Raw genomic sequence first — 24,531 nt, 5'->3', positions numbered from 1 at the left:
TCTTTCCCAGTGGGAACGAAGTGCAGTGGCTCAAGGCACAGGCTGTAAGCTCAGACTGACTTTGCGGCTGTCTGGGGCTGTGAGCTAGGGCAAGGAGGAGTGGCATCTGTTCATTTACTCTGAGTGTACTAATCAGGGCTCTCTGGAGAAACAGAACCAACAGGATACCTAGAGATACATACAAAAGGAGATTTACTGTAGGAATTGGCTCGTGCCATTATGGAGACCAAGAAGTCCCAAGATCTGCCATTTGCAGGCTGGAGAACCAGGAAAGCTGGTGAGATAATTCAGTCTGAGGGAGAAGGCAGACACCCTCAAGAATGCACCCAGAAACAGTTTACCCACTCTCTGGGCATCCATCCCTCAGTCAGTCAAGTTGACCTATAAAGTTAATCATTATCCTAAGGGTTGCTGTGAAGTTCACCTGAGAGAGAAGGTTTAGCATTGACATTGAAGATACAGTCTCTGGAGCCAGACTCCTAGATTCTTCAGCTTGTTACCTGTGTGACCCTGGAGAAGTCACTTAACCTCTCTGTGCCTCAGTTTTCTAAAATGTAGCATGGGGATGATAGTAACAGTGCCCACCTCCCAGGGTTGTGAGCATTGAACAAGTTAATACATGGATCTGAAGCAGTCTCCACCTGTTAAGTGTCTGCAAAGTGTCTGCAAAGCACTTGCAGAGTACCTGTCACTATGGAAAACGCTAGATAAAGTATAAGCCTGGTACAAGAAAAGGTATTAACCTTGTAAGGCTAGTATAAGAAAGTATAGGACAATATTTTTTTTATTTGTTTTGAGATGGGGAGGAAGGGGGGGTGGTGGAGAGAGAATTCCAAGCAGGCTCTGTGCCGTCAGCACAGAGCCCAATGTGGAACTTGAACCCACAAACAGCAAGACCATGATCTGAACCAAAATCCAGATCAGACACTTAGACTGACTGAGCCACCCAGGCATCCCCATAGGAGAATATTTTTGTGACTTAGAAACTGGAAAGGACATCTTAAAATTTCAAAAGCATGCACAAAAATTTAAAAGTTTGATTTTGGGGGGGATGCTTGGGTGGCTCAGTCGATTAAGCGTCCAACTTTGGCTCAGGTCATGATCTCTTGGTTTATGAGTTCTGTGCTAAAAGCTTTGAATCCTCTGTTTCCCTCTCTCCCTGCCCCTCCCCTGCTCATGCGCACAATCTCTCTCTCTCTCAAAAATAAACACTGAAAAAAAATAAAAGTTTCCTTTTTCTACATCAAAATGAAGGCCTCATTGACAAAGAAGGATACTATGAACAAAATTAATAGACGGATGATAGAATGGGAGAAGCCATTGCCAGGTCTAAAACCAACACTGAGTTTATTCTAATTCTAGGTAAAATCTAGAATATACAAAGGACAGGGGTAGGGCATCAAGCCCAACAGAAGACAGACAGGCCTAAGGTACGAACAGACCACATGGGGGGAGAAAGCTCAGAGGCACATGAAGTGCTCTGTGGTTGGTAACAATATAGGCAAGTTGGGAGTGGAGCGGTGTGGCCATTCTGGAAAGCACTGTGGCAGGACCCATTCCTTGGCTACCCAAGGAAAAGCTCACCCAGGTCTGTGGGGCAGGGTTGGGGGGCTGTGCTCTGGATGTTCCCTGCAGCGTTGTCTCTAGGGGGCGAAGGAGTTGTCACCTTGACCCTAACCAATACCTCATCAATGTTTGCTGTTACTGCGTAGTCTAATCAGAGGAAATCAAAACCTGAAGTGGGGAAGGACAGTGACAAGAGACATCATGACATCTTCTTCCTTGTCATGAGTCCAGCCACTGACCAGAAGAACAGATGTGGTCAGTGACTCGTCTCCCTCTCTCTCTCCCTCTCTCTTTCTGTCATGCACACACACTCGAGTGTGCATACACATGCAGGACAGTGGAAGAGGCCCAGTTTGTTCGCTTTTTTAAAATTATTTCTGTAATGTTTATTTTTGAGAGACAGAGTATGAGTCGGGAGGAGCAGGGAGAGAGGGAGACACAGAATCGGAAGCAGGCTCCAGGCTCTGAGCTGTCAGCACAGAGCCCGACACGGGGCTCGAACCCATGGACCGCGAGATCATGACCTGAGCCAAAGTCAGATGCCTAACTCACTGAGCCACCTAGGTGCGCCCAGGAAGCCCAGTGTTTAAGCCTGGGTGCTGGTAGGATGGCAGTGCCAGCGGGAGAGTCAGGAACTGAGGTGCAGAACCAGGTGTGAGGTCCTGTAGAGATGGTCATGAGAAAACGTGCTGCAGTGAGGCCCGTGTGTGGATGGAGCAAAGCCTTGCCGGGAGGCCCGGAGAGGAGCCCAGGGGCCGGGGCCAGTGCCTGGGCCCCGCTCCCCATCCTCGCCCCCGTGGTGTCTCAGTGCAGCGGGCTCAGCACATGGCCACAGCCCCACCCACTGCCATAAGCCTGTTTTACGGGAAGCTCTGAGCCGGGAGCCGCGGAGGGCAGCGGGCCTGAACCAGGAAAGCGCCCACGAAGGTGTCCCTGTCCGGGGTCTGGGAGCCGAGCCTTCAAGGACAAAGATGCTTTTTGAGGTGGAGAGGATGGGCAGGGCCTTCCACAGAGAGGAAATGGCGCAAACAGGGGCCCAGAGACAGGAAAACACATAGAGGAGGAGGTCCCCGGGAGGGCAAGGTGGGCACGGTGGCTGCCTGCGGCCTGGAACTGAATCCTGAAGGCGTCTCGTGGTGGTTTCGGGCTTCAGAGCGTGTTCTGAAGTCGCTGAGGGCCACCGCTGCCACAGCGCTGTTTTCAAGGGGGTGAGGGTGGGAGCTGGGCCCGGAGCCTGCCAGGACTGCCCGCCCCTCACACCACGGGCACGCGGCCCCCGCTGGCCGGCGCTGCACACACGTGCTACTCACGCGTACACACACGTACCCGCACCCCTGCACACGGGCCGCACGCTCGTACCATATACACGTACTACGCACACCCCCCACGGTATACTGGACCCACAGACCTCACGCGCACTGCACACGCACACACACACACCCTCACACACACACCGCACAACATACTGTACTTACAGTTCCCACAGCCACTGCGCGCGCGCGCACACACACACACACACACACACAGTACACACACGTACCGCACCCACGCACACCCCACGCCCACCGCACACCCGTACCCCACGCGTGCATGCTGCACACACACATATCTACGGCACACATACTTCACCCCCATACCACACCCCACACACCACACACGTTACACCCACACATCACACACACTCAACTTCTACAACCACCAGCCCACACACGCACACACTGCACCACCCCGGGGCCGTGCCTCCAGTAAATGCGGGCAGGCAACTAATTCCCGGACAACCTGAAAGAGTAAAACATAAAGAGCCTGCGATCCCAGGGCACTCGGGGCACTCGAATTTAGGGGCACTCGGACCCCGAGTAAGTTCCAAAGCTTCTGGACTTGAGGGAACTTCCTGTCTCCATTTCCCATCAGAATCACAGGGGCTTCTGCCTGGCAGGGCCCGGGGGATGAGACGCCCCCTCCCCAGGTGCAGCCCCACACCTCCCCCCTCTGACGCACCCTGGCACCTTCCTGTCTCAAAGGACCCTGTCCCCAGAGGGCCCTCTTGCCTTTCCTCCGGTAAGCACAGGTTATCTGTCCAGCTGCTGGCCACTGGCCTGTTTATCTTCTTAGGACTCTCTTCCTGAAATAGCTCCAGGTTATCTAAGCTGCTAGAGCAGGCAGGCCGGCCTGCCTGACAGCCCCCCTCCCGCAGAGAGTCCCTCACTGGCGGCTTTCAACTCCTTCAATCCAGGCCCGAATTCCACACATTATTGAGCCAAGCTGGAGATCTTCCTGGGAAGGGCCAGCACCCCCGCTCCCACGGGGTCCCTCCCATCCCCCCGACCGCAGCCACAGGAGCACCAGGTGGCCTCTCCTCTCCCGTCCCTTGGCGAGGAGGCCGGGGTCCCTTCCCCAGCTCTCTCACTACAGCCCTGGGCGGCTGCACACTTACACTCGCCAGTCCGGCCATCTCAAAGCTGGCAAACCCGTAGCCAAGCTCATCGGTCTTATCCCGAACCACTTACCTCTCCCACATGTCCCTCTGTTCAGGCATGTCAAAACTTTCCTAGACTCTCGAATGAAAGTCTCAGTCCTCCTGCCATCCTGGCAGTGCCCCCTCACCAGCCCTACTGCCCACACCCTCACCCCCTGCCCTTCCAGGTTGGAGTCCTCTGGCTGCTCCCCAGGCTCTCGATTCCGAGCCCTACACACCAGCTGTCAGGGTCATCGCCTTCATCTAGCATTTCATCCTGGCACTGCCCTGCTCAAGAACCTGCCATGGCTCCCCCATTAATGGCTGCATCCAGTCCAAACACATCTCAAGACGCATCTGCATTTATTTAACATCAGAGCCAACCACTCCAATTAGTACTGTCTCTGCTTCAGTCACACTAGTCCCCGCAGCCCCCATACAAGCGTGTTCTTTTGGGCCTCTGTGCCTGTGCTTGGGCTGACACGCTGACCAGCAATACCTTTCATTATCTCCGCCCCCTCACCAAGACTTCCTCCCCCTCCAAGTCCCAATTTTCCTTTTTTAAAATTTATTTTGAGAGAGAGTGTGTGTGCATGTGCGAACTGAGGAGGAGCGGGGTGGGGGGGGGTGGGGGGGGTGGGGGTGGAGGGAGAGAGAGAGAATCCCAAGCAGGCTCTGCACTGTCAGGGCAGAGCCCAATGTGGGAGCTCTATCCCATGAACGATGAAATCATGACCTGAGCTGAAATCAAGAGTCTGACGCTCAACTGACTGAGCCACCCAGGTGCCCCCCAAGTCCCAATTTTCTTAAGTCCTCTTCAGTGGTTTCCCGTCATGCATTTACTCAGCCACTGTTAATTGAGTGCTTGCTATGGAAAAGACTCTCTCGGGCCAGCCTCCCCTCTGAGCTCCAATGGCACCAGTAACTTTGGCCCCACACTTTGGCACAGAGTCCCTTGAGATTTTGTAATGTGTCACCATTGCAGGTCTGTGGCCCTCCACCAAGCCATAGCCCCTTGAGGGAGACAGCCCAGTCTTCCTCTTCCGTGCACCTCATGTGGTTCCTTTACAAGCTGCAGGTGCTGGTGGTTGTTTGGTTTTTGTTTTTGTTTTTTGTTCAGAGGGCTAGCATAGAACTGTCACCTCTTTGTTCAATCAAACAAAAACACTTATTTTTTAAAATTTATTAAAGTTTGTTTGTTTGTTTGTTAAGTAATCTCCATGCCCAACATGGGGCTCCAACTTGGAGATCAAAGGTCCTCTGCTCTTCTGATTGAGTCAGCCAGGGGCACCAAATAAACACATTTTTAAATTACTGGGATGTCATAAACAAAAGCACATTTTAACACTAAGAAAGTCATGTTAGGGAGGAAGGAAGAAGATGATGCCAGCATAAAGGACAACCCTTAAAACTGAATACGCTTAGCAGCATGGGGAAATTCACATTTTTCTTTTTCTTCACTTCACAACATAATCTCAGAATGAAGTGATGGTCCTTTCAATGGAATAAATTTAGCAAGCTGGAAAATATATCACGTTTCTCTTTCTTCAGTTTACAGGGGACAGGGGACCACTTGACCAGCATTTATCCCAGTATCTGGGAGCCACTGTGTGCAGCTGAGCACAGCCCAAGGGAGCAGAGCGGGTGGTTAAAGTCTTCCGTCGTTGCCCAGAGAAGTGACCTGAGTCGCTGAGTCCCAGGATGCAGCTGGGAGCCAGGGACATGGCTTCCAATCCTTGAGCCTCTGTTTCAGACACATGGCCTGATTTTTTGCTCCACGAGGCTCACCTCTGTGGGCATGGAGGTATTCTGGATGCTGATTGCAGCCTACTCTGGGGCAGAGAAGTCCTGGGGTCCCAGGGGAGACAGGTGGGACAGAGACTCTGGAGTCTCGTTCGGGAGCAGAAAGCAAATGGGTCACAGAAGCAGACACCCCCACCCCGTGGCCTCACAGCTCCAAGCCAGTCTGGAGCAGAGCCAGGGTGGGACCTCGGGGCTTCTTTCTGTCCCCTGGCCCTGGGATCCTGCCCTCTCCCTGCTGTGTCTGAGCCAGGCTTCTTCAGAAGAGAAATACAACTGAAACTTTCCATGGCTCAGCCCTGGATCCCCCCGGCCTCTTCCATAAAAAGCCATCACTGCCTGGACAGGAGAAAGAGAGAGAATTTTTCCAAAGGATGTATGTGTGTATTGTTGGGAGCAGCAAGCATTTTGGTGAACTCTGGGTCACAGCACAGCCTGACAAATGGCAGGAAGTTCAGGACTTGGGCCTGACATTTGTTGCACAAAGACCCTACAGCCCGGCCAGGTGAGCTGGGTCTGGGGACCGACACAGGGCCACCGCCCGGCACTTCCTGCCCTTTGTTGGGCCATGTGACAGCCTTCCCAGCGCTCTAAATGGCCTTTCTTTCGTGCCTGACTCCTGTTCTTTATTTATGGAGAGGAGCTCCTCAATATAGAAACGGGTGGGCCCGGAGTCGGCAGCAGGATGTGGGAATGCAGACTGGCGGGATGCCCACCACCGGGGACAGGATCGCTGAATTAAAATAATGTGGCCGTATACACCCAATAATAAGCCTGCCCGGTATTTATATACCTGATGAGATGTTCCACACACTCCCCTGGCGCATGTCAGGGGATCACAAGCCTGCCCTGCCATCAGCACCCCCGTTGGCACCGTCTTCTGGTTCTCGTTGCCTAGTCTGACCCTCAAAGTCAGCATGGGCCCCATAGAAGGAAGGGACGGACCTTTTCTTTCTCCCAGAGCAAAATCTTTGCTGTCTGTGTGCTTCCTCAGGGTTAGTCTTTGCCTCCAGATAGCTGGTGTATGTGTTTGGGGGCCACAGGGCACACAGGACCTCTGTCGGATCCCAATCTTTTATTCATTATCATCATTTACGAAGGAATTCTTTCTAAAAGTAGGCACACATGTTCCTGATGTCCCAGATAGAAGACCTAGAACAGAATTTGAGGTTTTCTTGGGAACTTGGGCTCTCAGTTAGGATCCCTGTATGAGCAGTGGAAAGAACTCTGGGCCAGGTAGGACAAGGAGACCTGGGTACCACTTAAGCTGCCCGGCTGGCTATGCAGACTTGAGCAAGTTCCTTCACCTCTCTGGCTCTCAGAGGTTGCCCTGTGTACCATGTGGTCATACAATGAGGTCAACACAAAAGTTATTGAGGTATACAGAAGGCCATTTTCCGCACACGCTAAATCACAGCTGACTCTGACTTTCAAAACCAGTTTTGCTAGATTTCCTTCTCTCCTACCTTGTTTTTAGGCTAATTTTAGACCACTGTTTATAGACCCATCCATAGTAGCAACTCTCTTTCAAGTTTGTAACATCTAAATCTGTTACAACTGGGGGCGCCTGGCTGGCTCAGTCCTGGAGCATGGGACTCTTGATCTGGGGGGTTGTGGGCTCCAGCCCCATATTGGGTGGAGACATGACTTAAAAAAAGAAAACCTGAAAAAAAAAAAAAAAAGGCGGGGCAGATGGGTGGCTCAGTCAGTTAAGCGTATGACTTCAGCTCTGGTCATGATCTCACAGTTCATGGGTTCAAGCCTCGCATCGGGCTCTGTGCTGACATCTCGGAGCCTGGAGCCTGCTTCAGATTCTGTGTCTCCCTCTCTCTCTGCCTGTCCCCTGCTCACACTCTGACTCTTTCTCAAAAATAAATATTAAAAAACTTTTTTAATAAAAAATAAATAAAAAGGCATAGCCACAACTATTATTTAAACCAAAAATAATAAACAAATAAATAAACAGATAAATAAGTTTGCTAGAGCTATGTGCAAATTAAAAGTTAATAGGCCCAGAGTAAATATACAAATGTGTGTATTTATGTGTGTACTTTGTGGTGTATTTCTGACTAATCAATGACCTTTTTTCCTTCCTAGTTCTTGACTCTCTTCCAGAAGGATGGATTGTCAGAAATGTGAGATCTGGAACAGTGCAGTTCTACTGTACTTTTTTCATATATTCCTATGGTGCTTTCAGAGAACATACTAGAAATTTAATAAATCATTGTTGAACTGATAACTTCCCCTTCTACTCAAAATTCACCTAGAATAAAAGTCTGCCTCATGCAAGTTTATTTCTGAGCTCAGGTGCAGGATGCAAACTGGTCAGGCCTCCATGCTTGTCTGACAGACTCCTGGTCCTCTTCCTGCTCCCTACAAAACGTATGTCCCCCGGGGGTGCCTGGGTGGCTCAGTTGGTCAAGCATCCAGCTTCAGCTCAGGTCATGAGCTCACATTTCGTGAGTTCGAGCCCCACCTCAGGCCGTCGGCTGTCAGCACAGAGCCGGCTTCCGATCCCTTGCCCTCCTGACTCTGCCCCCTCTCAAAGATCAATAACCATTTAAAAAACAGGTGTCCCCTCCCTTTCCCATCGCCTCTTCCCTCCTTGCACGGACCCCCATCCTAATGCTCTCCCCCACAGCACTTCCCCCCCAACACACACAGGAAAGACACGAGCGTAAATAGATGTCCCTCCCTTTCTCAGTGAGATTTGGAAGCCACACAGAGACATTCCAGAGAGGCTGAGCTCAAAAGATGATAATAATGAACATTTGCATAGACTTCAAAATTCACAGAGTACTTCTGCACGCTGTACATCACTTACTGTGCAATCCTGAGATGGTAGTGCCAGCATGTGCTGGATTAACTGTGATCGGGTACAGCTGCGTCATTTTCCAGACCAATTTGGGAGCCCAGGACTTTCGCGCTGTATCTAGCTATCTCAGCTGGGGGGGCTGCAAGGAAGCAGAGAGGGCGAGGGGTGTCTTGGGAGCTCCCCTTCTTCCAAGAAGGTAAAGACAGTTGTCTTTGAGGAGACAGGGAAAGGGGGAGGGGGCAGGAGGGAGTGAGCACGGGGTTTGAAGTGAGACCAGGGCTCCCTTACTTGGCTCACTTGCTTGCCATCAGCGTGGAATGGGAAGTACCTGGGCCAGGGGTCAGAGGATCAGAAGACTTGGTCTGCACCTGGAGCTCTCCTGGTCCTGGGGAAAATTAAACTCAGAACAATACAACGATAACAATGGTAACAATAATAAACCCACGGCAGCAAGGGAGCAGACCCCGTGGAGATGTTCTAGCCACACAAACCACAATATCCCAGCGACTTGTTTTCACTCATTTCACAGAGATTCCTTGAACACCTACTATGCTCTGGGCACTGAGGCAGGCCCTGGGGATTCAATGATAAAAAAAACAAGACCCACGATACATATCCTCATGGGTCAGTCTGCTGCGTCCCTCCACACCCTCCCCCCAACCCTGCCACTTTGGTCCCACCGGGCTGTGGACAGTGTGGGCCACTATTCAGGCACCAATGTCCTTATCCCTATTACTGTTAGCTCTTCTCCAAAAGCACCCTTTAATGTCACACCTCTCTGTGGACAAAAAGGTTAAGATTTGTGTGCCCTGAGCTTAGTCACTGACTAAAATATTTCCCCTCCCTCGCACCCTCCCCCCGTCAATGCAGATTAATGCAGACCTCCAGTGCAGGCTTGGGCTTTGTGTGTGTGTGTGTGTGTGTGTGTGTGTGTGTGTGTGCGCGCGCGCGCGCGTGTGTGCGTGCGTGCGTGTGTGTGTGTGTGTGTGTGTGTGTGTCTTACCTCTCGAAATAGACCACAGGCCCCTGGAAGGTAGAGATTCACTCTCTTTCCGTGGTGGGTGCCAGAAGGAACAGACAAGTTGGTGAGAAATCCCTTGCAACTCTGGTGTTATCGATTTTCTTCCTGGCTCACCACTGAAGTGCGAAGCGCCTGACAGCATAGCAGGAAGTGTCAGGAAGTGCCTAGGACACTCGAGACGAGGGGGACCATTCACTGATTTGAGGGCCAGAAGCTACTCTGTTTTGCACACACAACTAGTTCCGGGGCAAGAAAGGGCCACCGAAGCTGTGACCTGGACAGTTTTTTCCTGGATCCCTGCCGCACACGCCCTGCCCTCCTGAATCCCCAGCCTGTGGGTATTCCATGTAATGTCACAGCCGTCCAGTCTGGCCACCAACATCTTGCCCTCCTGTTGTGATTCCAGGTCCAGAAGGCACCTTTGTGCTAGTAAAGGCAAGGGGACCCCATATTCTAGGCAGGCCACATCCACACCAGGGTATAACCTTCCCAACCGCTCAGCAGCTCTCCAGGGACACTCTGCCCTTGATGGAGCTTCTGTCAACCAGAGCCCCCATGCCCTCTTGGTGCCCAGGAGAGATGTTACCTAAGAGTCTCTTTTTGCTTTTCTTTTCTTTGTGGTTCAGCCCCCTCTGTATGGCAGCTGGCCCACAGCACAGCCTTGGGAACAGACGCTTGCTGGCCCGGAATTGAATCTCCTCCCTGACCTTGGCCTGTTGTTCTAGAACCTAAGCGATGTGCATGACTCTCTTGTTCCTTAGGCTGAATTCCCTGTCGAGAGGCTCCTCGACTCTGACGCAGGCAGAGGCCTCCCTCTGATAGACCCAAGTCCCAGTGGAAACAGAGTCTACCCTCGTGTCAGGCCCTGGTCTTCATGGAGCCATGCTCAGGGTCCAGGAGTTTTAGTCTAATGACCTTCCATGCCCCAAGGCCCACCTGTAGTGCTTCTGTTGAACCACTTTAGTGATAGGCCCTGCTGGGGCCATTTTACTTTTATTTTTATTTTAAAGTTTATTCATTTATTTGGGGGATGGGGAGGGGCAGAAAGAGAGAGGGAGAGAGAATCCCAGGCAGGCTCTGCTCTGTCAGCACAAAGCCCGATGCAGGGCTCCATCCCATGAACCAGGAGATCATGACCTGAGCCGAAGCCGAGAGTCAGACGCTTAACTGACTGGGCCACCCAGGTGCCCCTCCCCCACTTTATTTTTTAAATTGCTTTCACTGCTAGAAAGTTCTTCCTAGGTTCATTTGACAAATCTTTATAGAAGATATCCCTAACTCCCAGACCTGGTTCTCAATTCTGGAGAGCTAGATCAGGTCTAGATCTCAAGCTAGATCAGGTCCCTGCTTAGGTAGAGCTTAAGTTTAAGGGCAGACAACACAGAGTATGCAAATGGTAATCAGATGGTTTCAGTTATTGAAAAGCGCCATGATTAATAATCACGGAATGTGGTGATTGATCACGAGGAAGCCTTCCTGGAGGCAGAGGGTGGGTACCTCTGAGGCCAGACCCAAGGGCCAGAGGGGACAGCCACAGGGATGGTGAGGGCAGGGGCTGTGAGGGCAGAAGAACGAGCCCAGGAAGGCCAGTGGAGCTGGAACAGGCCCTTGGACTACAGCAAGGAGGTAACAGACGGGGAAGGAAAGAAATGGGGATTCGATCCTCACTTTTAAGGAGTTCTTTTTAAGGGCAAAACCCGCCACACCAGTCACACTGACCTGCTGTCATCTCCCCAGCTCCCTCCTGTGCAGTCATTTCTGCCTCTGCATGAGGAGGCTTCTGCCCAGCCTAACCTTCCACCGCCACCCTCCCAGCCCTGGCAAACTCCTGCTTAGCCACTGAGATCCGGCTCATAGGTCCCCTCCTCTGAGAAGCCTTCCTAGATGCCCAACCTTGGGCAGGAGTAGGTGGCTACTCCTCTCTGTCCTCCACAGATCTCTCTGAGATCATGACCTGAGCCAGAATTAGGAGTTGGACGCTCAACCCACTGAGCCACTCAGGTGCCCCTCCTTTTTTAATCCTCAGTGTTTAACACAAAGTTTGTGCTCAACATTTTTGCCTTCTGAATGAGCCACTGCTACTTTGAGGGCAACGTTAAGATCAAAGGGATGATTTTGAACATCTCCGTTTCCATCAAAGAAAATTTACTGGGGGAACAATTAGGCAGTGGTTCAAACTTTCTTGGATAAGTTTTTAATGAGCTCAGGATGCCTAAAAGGTATCTCAAAATTTATTGAATTATTAAATCAAAACTGCCTCTTAATCATTATCTCAAAATATCTTCAAATTATTCTCAAAAGCCTTTCTAACTTCTATGAAGGGCAGGGAGAATTATTGTTAATTAATCTTTAAATTAATGCTTATCACAAGTAATGTATCAGTCCTGGGAAGATTTATGAGGCAGAAATGCTATACTTTTTATGTGCTGCATGTACGTTTTATGGCTGATTGGGGCCCTTTGTGTAATCAATATGATTGGTACATTCATGTACATTTGTAAAACGTTTTGGAGTATAATTTTATTATTTTAAGTGATTAGAAAGGTTTATCGTTCTTTGCTCTCATGACATCTCTAGTCGTATCTGTGGTTTTGGATGCCAAGGCCTTACTTAGGATGTGACCTCCAGCTGCCTCATTATTTTTATGAAGAAAATGTGATCTGCTTTACAATGACTCACTTTATGGTGAGTTTCCAGAGACAAAAAGTAGAGAAAAGTGGTTAATTTTCCTTTAAAACTTAATGCCACCCCATCTTCTCTCCTTACCCCCCTGGTCTCCACTCCCTGCCCAGCCTACTCCTGAGTGTAGGCTGAATTAACTGAAATAGGACAGGTCTTAACCAATCCTAAGTGGGAGCTGTTTGCAGACAGGGTTTAAGTTTTCTGTTATATTCCCCTTGGGATCCACTTTCTAATAAAGCCTGTGCACATAGTGAGCTTATTAAATGTTGGATTTTAATTGATGGCCTATTACTGGATATCCCAGCCAAAAGCAATTCATAAAATGCATATACATTACATGTTACATATTTTAGCTATAACATATATAGCTAATTTATTTGTATAGCTAATATATATGTTTTATATACACATATATGCACAATATATTATAGCTAAAACTATTTTTTCTGGCACATGTATAAAATCTCTCTGGAAGAACACAAAAGAGAGGAATAGAGTTGGTTGTCTGCATGGAGGGGAATAAGGAGCTGGGGGGAAGAGGAAAAGGAGAGTGGTCATAATCCATTTACTTTTGAATCATGTGACTTGCTACCTAGTTCAAAAAATGTTTTCAGTTCATCTGTGTCCAAAACGAAGATGTAGATAAACATCTTTGGGCCCTTGCTGCTGTGTCCTCATAAAGCCTTAGGCTATATAGTTCAAAGGTGCATGCGTAACCTCCCAGTTAGACTGTAAATTTTTTAAACCTCTGAGATCATCGCTTTCACTCCATCTCTCTTCTTCAGGACCCCAACTAAGCACGACGCTCTCCTTGGTCCTCAGAATTGCTTGTGACAGAATCCACCACCTTCGTGTTTACCATTTTTTCTATCAGAAAACATTGGTGGGGCTTCTCACGGCGCTGGGGGCGCCAGTGAAGGATGTAAGGCAACACCTTCCCTCTAAAGCAAGGGCAGGGGTAGGGAGAACAGGCTTGGGTGCCACCATTTTTTTTAAGTTTGTTTATTTATTTTTTCAGTAATGTCTGCACCCAAACCAGGGCCCGAACTCATGACCCTGAGATCACAAAATGCATGCTCTTCTGACTGAACCAGCCAGGTACCCCTCAGGCGCCCCCATGGATTCTGGTAGGGCCAGAGCTCCAACGTTGTATGAATAAAGTGCCACGGGGTGGGGGGGGGAACGGCTCAGGACAGGCTTGCGGAAAGGGTGTTTGCGAGCTGACCCTAGAAGAAGAGCCCAAAAAGTTTTCAGTTGAAGGGCGGATTTCTTTTCTTTCTTTTTTTTTTTTTTTGTAATTTTTTTTTAATGCTTATTTATTTTTGAGACAGAGCCTGAGTGGGGGAGGAGCAGAGAGAGAGGGAGACACAGAATCCAAAACAGGCTCCAGACTCCGAGCTGTCAGCACAGAGCCCGACGCGGGGCTCATATCCACGAACCGTCAGATCATGACCTGAGCCCAAGCTGGATGCTCAACTGACTGAGCCACCCAGGCGCCCCCGCATTTCTTCTAAATAACTAGAGCACAAAGGTTCTGAGCATGCGCAGGAGGCTGCCAGGGTTCCGAAGCTCCGCCACTAACTAGTTGTCTGCCTCTCGGCAAGTTACTGAGTTTGTGTGCTTATCTATAAGCTAGGAAAACCCTAATTCCTTCTTCCCAGGTTTGTGGAGAAAATGAAATAAGACAACGCTTACAAAGCACTTCGCACAAGGCCTGGCACAAAGTAAGTGCTCACCAAACCTTAGGGGGGGATTATTAGTTGTACTTGATGCATGAAGAAGAAAACCTCTTTAAGGGCTGAGTCCTGGGTGAGAAATCTGGGCAGGTCCAGGCTCGCTGACTTTCTGTGGCCCAAGGAGTCCTTTTGTGATCAGTGCACCTCAGTTCTCAAGTAATACCTTGCCGCCTTGGTGATTTTGGTTTCAAAAATGGAGGGGAAAAAACAAAAACAAAACTCTGGCAGGCCACTGGAGGCAAATGAGGGGGCTGAGCTTCCGGTTTGGGGGTGTGGGGCAATGGGGCCGAAAGGTGGGGCACCGAGGAGCTTATGCGGGCTTGCACAGCAACAGATGAGCACGCGACAGTTAAAGAGGCAATCCCGTCTTCTTTTTTTTAAGACTAGAATTTTTTTTTTAAGTTTATTTATTTTGAGAGAGAGAGAGCGAGCATTGTGTGTGCATGCGTGAGGGGTAAAGACAGGAAGACACAGAATCCCAAACAGGCTGTGCACCACCAGCACAGAGCCCCTCGAGGGTCTTGATCCCAGGAGCCTCAAGGTCATGACCTGAGCCACCATCGAGATTCAGAGGCTTAACCAAGGGAGCCACCCAGGTACCCAACAGCCCAGGCTTCTGACCCTGTAGGTGGGGGTTGCTCTTAAAAAGGCCTTTGAGTGATCAGAAGGGGAAGGGGGATGTTCTTTGTGAGGGGTGGTCCCCAGCGACACTTTCTCACTGAACTTGGGCTCCGAGTCTGAAGTTTTAACCAAGGAAGCTCGCGTCCCTGATGGAGTCGGAGGCAAGAACTCTGTGGACACAGAACTGCCGGACCCTCCCTGAGGGGCGAAGGAACTGTGAGTGAGATTCCCTCTCCAGTGTCTCTGTAGGACGGAAGGGGAGGAAGCTGCCTCCTCCAGAATGGACTAGGTGCCGCCCGCCTTAGGTCTTGACCTCAGGTGCTCCTACGTCCCTCGCTATCTCTGGGGGCACTTACAGAGATTCTCAAAAAGCAGCACAGAGAAGTGTCCATAAATGGGCTTCCAAGATTTGGGGGTTTAAAAAAGCAACAATCGTGAGGCACTTCCTGAGATAACATAGCATTCGTTCCTGGGGTTAAAATGATTTGCCGTGCCCAGTGTTAGACGCCAACCTGTGGGAACGCTAGGGGAGACTGAGAAAAGAACCCAGAAGAAGGGAGAGGGGAAATAATTGCAAAGAGGGTTATAGTTTTCTTTTTTTAAAGATTTTTAAAAGATGTTTATTTATTTATTTCGAGAGAGTGAGAGCAGGGGAGGGGCAGAGAGAGAAAGAGGGAGCCCAAGCAGGCTCCAAGCTGTCAGCACAGAGCCCGATTCGGGGTTTGAACTCACAAACTGCCCGATCATGACCTGAGCCGAAAACAAGAATCGGACGTTTAAACCAACTGAGCCACCCAGGCACCCCTTAAGATTTTATTAAGTAATCTCTACACCCAATGTGTAGATTTATTAAGTAATCTCTACACCCACAGTCCTGAGACCAAGTCTCATGCTCTACTAACTGAGCCAGCCAGGTGCCCCAGAGTGTTATATTTTTCAAAGTTCATCAACAGTTTTTGCTTCCAGAGTTTTATATCTCTGGAGGAAAAAATTATATATAAATATATATGTATATATTTATATATAATAACTTATATATAACACAAAATTACATATAATATTAAATTATATATAATATAAAATTATATATACTATAAAATATAAAGATTAAATATATATATTTGAGAGAGAGAGAGAGAGTGAGCATGCACGTTCGAGCAGGGAGGAGGGGCAAAAGGAGAAAGAGAATTGTCAGCGAGCTCCACTCTCAGTGTGGAGCCTGATGCAGGGCTTGATCCCACAACCTTGGGATCATGACTTGAGTCAAAATCAAGAGTTGGCTGCTCAATCAACTGAGCCACTGAGGTGCCCCCCTCCCCGAGTTTTTTTTTTTTTTAAGTAAGCTTTGCACCCAGTGCGGGGCTTGAACTTACAACCCTGAGATCAAGAGTTGCATGTTCTATTGACTGAGCCAGCCAGGTGTCCCTTGCTTCCAAGGTTTTGAACCATCTCTGAAAAGGAGTTAGGGCAGATATTTTTTTTATCCCATTTGGCAGATTAGGAAGGAGACACTTGGAGAGTTTCCTGATATCATAGGCTAGTGGATGGTAGAAGAATAGAAATACAACTTTTTTAATGATCTCTGGAGATGGATTCATGTATCCATCTGTATTTACCAAGCACCTACTATGGCCAGGCACGGTGCTAGACCCTGGGGATGTAAAAGTGAACCGAGAGAGAAGAACTGTGGTCTCATGGAGCTCTGAGTGCAGTGGAAAGGTCAGAACTGCACACACAGAGAAAAAAAATCTAGAAATATACCAACCATCCCTGCTATGAAGGAGTCAGGGGAGAACCCCTTACCCTCTAACACTCTCCGAACGTGGGGTTTTATTCAAGCTTCTTTGCTACATGATTGTCAGGATTCCTTCCAATCTGAGAATTCAGCGGTTCCCACGCAGCCTCCCCGACAAGAGTTTGTGATTGTACGAAGTGGAAAGTGGGGAGATTCGGTTTTGTCTTCTGTCCCCACAGCCGCCCCTGTGTGGACTTGCCGTCCCTGAGCTGTGGGCTCTGCACGGTGTCCCTGCTGCAGAGAGGCAGATCTCACAACCCCGGCTGTACACTGAGTGTGTAAATGTTATCAACAAACCCTGGTGACAGGGGAAGAACAATGCTTCAGAGGTTAATGAAGTCATGGGAACCTCCAGTGCTGATCCCAGCCCTGTCCTGTGTCTGTCGTCCATCCATATCTGGGCCAGCTTGTTTATCTCTGCAGGTCTGTAGCCCTGTCCCTGTGGGTCCCGGCAGGCCTTGCAGTAGGTTTACTCATTCTGTAGCAAGGAAGAAGGACACATGGGCTAGATACCTCTCTTGGAGACCGAAGGCCAAGAAGCAGAAGTCATTCTGGGGTTGGATAAACCCAGGTTTTGTGAATCAATCTACCAGTTAGAGTGAATAAAAACCCTTAAACATACCAGCCGATTAATGCAGTTTGGAAGAAGATCCTTGGGAGCGTGGAAAAGGAAGAGTTGGAGTGCAGTGGTTTCAAACATTGGGGAACGGTGTGGCAATTCTGATTTTTGCAGACGGGGCAAGTGGCCCTGAGATGTGATTCAGTGAAAAGTTCTTGCTGTATTTAACTTAAATGCAGGGCAGAGACGACTGCTCTGGGAATAATGAAGTTTCAGTGAGTGAAAACTGGAGGGTAAGTCCATGTCAATTTTTTGAGTTGGGTGGACGTCTTTGGGGAACCAGAGCAGGACGGGTTTTGACAAGCGTAGGCGGGGTTGTGTGGGTGAGCAATCACTTCTTGAATGGAGAAAAACACCAGTAGTCTGCTTCATCTGTGTGGTGTGTTTTAGATTGCCCCTGGGGTAGGCATCTCCTCTTAACCATGTTTATGAAACACAGCAGGCAAAATTACAGTATAATGAATATCACTATTCATTCATGCATTTATTCGCTCTCTGAATAGTATAGTTTTAGTGTGGTTTTAGGAGGCAGGCTGCCAGGTTGGAATCCTGACTCCGCTACCTAATAGCTGGGTGATCGTAGGCCAGGTATTTAAGTTCCATAAACACCTCAGTGTTCTTATCAGTAAAAAAATGAAAGGAGGCTACGCATGTAAAATGCCGGGCCTCGTGCTAGCATGTGTGGTTAGGATCAACAAACTCCGGGTATTCTTTGCATTGTTTGTTATCAAATGCCCACTGCTCAACCAGGCTAGATATGGAACACACAAATAAATAGAGAAGCTTGCCCTCAGAGAAAGAACCTATGGGCTATATGTGTATATAACTATGAAAAAACATTCCAAGTCAGTGAATCAGGGCACGAACCCAAGGCAATGGGAACGCAGAGGAGGAGATTATGATGTCAGAGGCAGGGGGGCAGATCAGAATAGACGGCATAACATCTGATCCTTCCAACCTGGTCCGACTTCGGCTCAGGTCATGATCTCGCAGTTTGTGAGTTCGAGCCCCACGTGGGGCTCTGTGCAGACAGCGCAGAGCCCTCTTGGGATTCTCTCTCCCTTCCCCACCTGTGCTTACACACACTCCTTCTCTCTCAAAATAAATAAATAAACTTAAAAAAAAATAAAAACAAAGGGCAATTCTTAAATCTTTTTAAAAAAGAAGAGTGAAAATGAGTGTTGTAGTTGAATCTAAACAGCCATCTCCCTTTCAATGGGAGAAGGTGGAAAGGTTCGTTGGGGCCAGATCTTGGAGACCTCGAATGCTATGTTTGGGAATGTGTTCAAGAGGCAAGCAGACAGGAGTTTGAGCAGGTGAGGGACAGGATTACACCTGATTCTGAGGACAACACTCTAGTGCAGGGGGAGGTAAGACAGGGGAGGAAGGAGGTGAGGGTGCCAGATGCAGAGCTGGGGACTGCCAAGGGTTCAGGGACAGGGCACGGCTGGCTCTTTCCTCAAGGAGCTCAGAGCTCACCGGGAAAACTGGACACATGCACATCAACGCCCAGAGAAGAGGGCCATGTGACAAATCTCTCTCTGCCTTCAGGTGGATGCCAGGGAAACAAGGTTCTTGATACCTTGTCTGCAAAATGGGGTGATGGCAATATATTTACCTCTCCAAATTGTATGAGGATGTAGTCATTTTAGGCAAGTGAAGTGTTTAGCACATGCCCGGAATACAGGCATAGCTCCATGCAGTTCTATTCAAGCACACGTTCTGGTCCTGGTCAGTCTCCAGGGTGGAAGAAGCTGGCTGCATTCTGGTTTTTTTTGGTTTTTTTTTTTTGTTTTTTGTTTTTTGTTTTTTTTTTGCACAGGGGCAGAGGAAGGAGGGGGCACTCAGGGGCTAAGCGGGAGATGAGATTGGAAAGCAGGTTGGGGCATGCGTGTCACGAAGAAAGCCGGAGCCAATGCATCAGGCTTCTTTTATTTCAACTTAATTAGGACTTGACTCCTATCTCCCTCCCCTGGTTCCATCCCCACGGCACATCTTTTGTTCCTGCCATGGGACCTGTGGCTTTTTGAGTTGAGAGACCAACAGCCCAGGACACAGATGCATGAATGCGGATAATCTTGATAGGAAGGCACCAGGCTGTGTTACAACAGTGGCCGGAGTGCTATCCTGGTTCTGGAGCCAGCACTGTTTACCCGCTGTGTGAGCGGGGACAGGTCAGCCCAACTTGCCTGGCCTTTTCTTCTCATGTGATAAGGGTGTTGGCCACTGGCATCTAACATGCCCTTGGCCCTAGCCTATCTCTGAAGCTGAGGTGTTTGGGAATTCCAAGGATCACAGGTGCATGGCTGCAATCCCTGCTTGCACGTCGATGGCTCTTCAATGTCTCTTTCCCGTCCTTTCCTCAAGTCCGTGCTTCAGTGTCACAGACACAACTTCTTAAGTGTCCCCTGGATATTCAAAGTCAACATGTTCAAAATTGGACTCATCATTTTCTTCTCCCAAACTTGCTTCGCGTCTTATGTCAGATAATCCACCTAGTAACCCAGCAGGGGAACCTGGACTCTGGAGCACCTGCCATGCCTCATGCCCTGAACATACCACACACATCACATCCAGTGAGCTGTTAAGGCCTATTAATTCTGTCCCCCCCAATACCTCTAGTGGCTGGTTCCTCCTCTTCCCTCCCACTGCTACTGAACTCATGCCCTTGGGACAGCGACAGATGCATTGGCCTCTCAAAGTGCGTGACCTGCGGTCTCCCATCTACATTCTGCTTAAGGCAAAATACGTGCAGTTGTCAGCTCCTTACTCCACCTGCCTGAAATGCCTTTCCTTTTGCTATTGCCCTCATGAGTCTTACTCCTCCTGTGAGACCCTGTGCCCTCCTCAGGAGCCTTCCCTGACTTCCCTCTCCAGGCCAAGCTGAGCCTGTCCTGCTCTGTCCTTTGTGCCTGCTCACAACACTTGCCGCAGCCTCTACTGCGCTTCAGCTAGGTGCGTTTGAGAGGGCAGGGGCTGTGCTGTCCAGGTGTGCATGTTCAGCACTGTGCACAGAATGCGGCACATTTTGCATGGTAGAGCGGGTGTTGCCGTATAATCATACCTAAGTGCATGACTTTGGGGAGAGGTGCCCAACTTGAACCCCAGCTGATAGTCACAGAATCATACGATTTGGCAACGATAAGGCCCAACCTCGTGGATAAAGTCCAACCACTCATTTATCTATTCAGTCTTTGTGTTTTGACTCCTTCTTGGAGTCAGGCACCACTGTACTGGGCGCCGAGATTCCAAGATGAACGAAATACCACTCTGGGCCCCCAAGGAACTTGGAGGTCAAGGGTTAGAAAACCCAGGTAAGGGTGTCCTGTGCAGCTTATGAACAGCTGCTATGGCCTCAGGATGGATAAATGTATGCATTTGTCTCTTATTGGGAGGTGTGGTGGCTGAGGTTCTGTCCCACCTCTCAACTGAGATGTTGTGATGGGGGACTGAAGTTATTTAGTATGAAGATGAAAAGGACTTTACCAAACCTGCACTTAAGAGCAGGGTCAGCAACATGACCAAATTGCATGTAGAGCCCATAATCATGTTCCCTGACTTGGACAGGAACCATGGGAAAAACCATTTTAAACCTTGTGCCTGTGTAATATCTCCTACCTGGTGTTCATGTTTGCATTCAGTATCTGTAGCTGTGATGTGATATGTTGATCTAGGTGGTCTGAAAAAGTACAAGTTGAGTAAGAAAGACCCCCATATTAAGAAGTTTAACATCTAGGGGAGCTAACTCATGCATGAATATAAACAAAATGTAATAAATCCCAGAAGGATTGTGGGATAGCATTTATAAAGTGCTTTGAGGTTGATGGGGGGTGGGAGGGAGGGGAGGGTAGGTGATGGGCATTAAAGAGGGCATCTTTTGGGATGAGCACTGGGTGTTGTATGGAAACTAATTTGACAATAAATTTCATATAATAAAAAATAAATAAACAAAAAGTAAAGTGCTTTGAGTTTCTGCTATAAGCTCAGGTGATCTGGGCCAGCGAGAGCTTACAAGTGGCAACAAGCTGCTAAGTAGGACCAAGGACACAGGCCAGTTACCTGGGGACAGATCTGCTCACTGACCATAGGTGACCCGTAAGTCCAGCCAGCCTCAGGCCTCATTCCTGAAACTTCTATTGCACATAAGGTGTGTGTGGGGGCGGTGCTTGGATACTTGGGGTCCAGAGCATTCTAATTTTGCAGAGTCTTCAGTAACAAAGAGAGGGTACGGCTTCTTAAACCCAGATGTCTGCTCTCATTTAAAATTTTTGGCAATCTGGTAATGGGACCGATCCCAAATCGTGGGGATTTAAAATGCCCCAAGTTTTGAAATATACATTCTCCCGGTACAAAACTAACACGTTCCTTTCCCGGTTTTTAGAGAAATTGACTCACTGAGTGCAAAGCACTGTTCAAATCAGAGAACATATAATACAGATTTTTTAATTCCCAGTTTTTTAATTGTACTGCTTGGTCTCAGAGAAACAAGCTTTTGTTGACATGGATATTAGAGGAACAGTACTAAAATACACCAAAGATGGTCACACAGCCCACGGTATTTACAGGGAACACCCTCTGTCTTTCCCATATGCTGCGTGGAAAACAGGGTCAGAACGATCCTGCAGAAACTTCCCGATGAAAACAGCATGGTCAGCCGTTCCCAAGGCTGAGCCTGGCTCCGGCGGAACCCCAGCTAGGGCTCCAGCGCTCCCTTCGCTGCTCCAAGGACTTGGTGCCAATCCGCCGGCGCCTGTGTGCAGCTGACATGAGGGGCTCGTGGAGTCCAAGGTCCCTAGAACGGGGCTAGGTACAGGGCACCCCCCCCCCCCCCCCCCAGACCCATCAGAAAGATACTCCGGATTATCAACCCAGGAGTCTCGTGAGCTAAATCCAGGCTGCCCCTGCGCCCTCCCCACCCAACCTCCAGGGTTAATCGCCCCTCCCCCTCGGGGCCCGCTTCACCCCACTTCCCCCGCCTGGCGCCGCGGAAGCGCCACCCCTCCCGCAGGGGGTTCCAGGACCTGCATCACCAACCGCCCCGACAGCTTCCGCAAAACACAAAACAACAACAAACAACGAGGGGGTTCTTCTTTGTTCTTTCACTGGGTTAACTCGGTTTTTGGAACGCAACTCCCACCTCCATCCCAAGTAGGCAGATTTCTCTCACCTTCTCTTCAAATGCGGGCCGCTTCATTCTGTGTTCCCGGCCCAGGGCTAACGGCTCGTTCCGGATTAAATCTCATAGCAAGCCTCTGAGGTGGGCGGTGGTGTCAGTATATTACAGATGCAAAAAACCTGAGGTACCAAGAGTACCTTGCTTAGGGTTTTAGCTACTAATTAGATGGGCACAGCTGGATTAGGAGCCCAAATCGGGTTTGACCCCAGAGCCCTAAATCTTTATTGCTGTTCTTTACACACCGAGAATAAGAATAATAGCTAATACTTATTGAGCAGTTACTATTTGCCAGGCACTGTGCAAAGGATTTCTCCAACCTACTCTCAGAGGCGGGTATGCCACTTAACCACTTATTGGATCTTGAGCAAGTTTCTTAAACTCTTCTTGACTCAATTCCCTCTGCAAAATGAGGCTAAAAATATGGCTGCTGTAAAGAGTAAATGAAATAATAGGGGCAAAGCTCTGAGAACACAGACGGACACATATTAATCCCCCAAAAAGTCCTTTTTTTTTTTTTTTTTTTTTTACCGTCACCTCAATTTCACAGGTGAGGAACCAGGCTTGGAGACATTAAGCAACTAGTTAGCCCAGCTTGCTCAGTGCACACTGCAGCGTAGACTTGCTCGGAAGTGGTGCGGCCCGCGGGCCCGCCCGCAGGTGAGTTTGCACCTGGCAGCTGGGAGACTCGCTTCTCGGGAGTTGGAGCACCGTGCTCTGCAGCCCGGAGGCCTCGAAAGATCCTTAGCGCACGCACGAGGCTGGGGGTCGCCACGCTCCGGATTTGGGCGTGCGAGGGCCCTGGCGGTGTCGGGGGTCCCTCCGGACCCCCTCGGAAGCACTGCGGGCGACGCCTGTGTGCCAGGGCGAGCTCACCAGCGGGCGAGGAGCCGTCCGGCGTCAGGAGCCGCCCAGCCGCCCCGCGCACACACACATTCACCACCCCGCCCGCCCGGGGGCCGCTAGCCCGGAGCCCGCCGCCAGCCCGCGCTCCCCCGCCCGCCGCGCTCCCGGGCGGAGTTTCCTCCTCTGCTCATTGTTCCCGGCCCAGCGCCCGCCCCGCCCCGCCCGCCCCACTGCAGCCGCCCGCGCGCTCCTGGGCGGCGGGGCGGGGGAGGGTAGGGAGAGGAGGGGAGGAGGGGGGGGCGGGGCCGGGGGCCGGCGCGGACGGGACGGGAGTCGCCGCAGCCGCCGGCCTGGCCCAGCCGCGCAGACACCGCCCGCGACGCAGCCACCCGCCGCTCCTCCGCCGCCTGGCTCCGCGCCTCAGTCCAGCTCTGCCGCAGCGGTCGCGAGGAGGGGCCGCTGGAGCGCGACTCGGGAGCCCCGGGTCATCACCCGGCCGCCGGAGCCACAGCCGGGCCTCCCTGAGCGGCGCCCACGCTCTCGCTGTTCGGACGCTCGCACCCGCAGCCACCTGCTCCCGGCCCGAGGCCAGGACACGATGCGCTCCGCGCTGGCGCTCTGCGCGCTGCTGCTGCTGCTGCCGCCGCGGTCGCTCTCTGATGGTGAGTGGTGGCCCGGATTCCGCTGGGACCCCACCGTGCGGGTGCGCTCCCGGCCGGGCCGCACCTCGTGGCGCGACCTGGAGCAGCCCCTGTGCTCGCCTTTCGCTGGGGGCACACGCGGAGCCCTGACCTTGAACCATTCACGTCCCTTCCGAACCCGCGAACACTGCAGGTGCCGGGCGGGAGCGCGGATCGTCCCTGGTCTCCATTCGGGTGGAGTGGGCGGTGGATTGTGGATTGTGCTGGGGCAAACCGAGGGGCGACAACCCTAAATGGGTTTGCGGGCAAATAGAGCGGGGAGTTGGGGCATGGCGAGGCTCAACGTTTTCGCGGGATCTCCCCCCCAGGTCTGGTCACTCTTTCTCTCCGTTTTTGGAGGGGATGAGCAACGGTATTGTGTAGTCGATGATTCCAGCAAAACAGCGGGCTGGAAGCTCACGCGGAAGTCCCTGAAGCAGGTGACAAGCCTCCAGTAACAGCTCAGGCGGCTGTCTTCTGCGTTTGCAGAGAGGTTTTTTTTTGAGCAGTGTGGGCAGTTCAGCCCACCTGAGCCTGTGTTGGGATAGGTACAAGGGGAGTAAGTGGACCTTCCACAGTCTCAGAGTCACCTAGCTGAGTAGGACCCCTGTCTCCTTTGCCACCAAAGGAACTGCTCCCTTCTTGGCCATGGCCAGGAAGGTGAGACACCCCCCTCCCTTTTATAAACAGGAACTTGTCTCCTGGAACAAGCTTGGATGCAC

This window comes from Panthera tigris, chromosome A2 (genome assembly GCF_018350195.1).
Source record: "Panthera tigris isolate Pti1 chromosome A2, P.tigris_Pti1_mat1.1, whole genome shotgun sequence".
Lineage (NCBI taxonomy): Eukaryota > Metazoa > Chordata > Mammalia > Carnivora > Felidae > Panthera > Panthera tigris.
The sequence above is the reverse complement of the archived record's forward strand: the minus strand, read 5'-3'. Positions refer to the sequence as shown.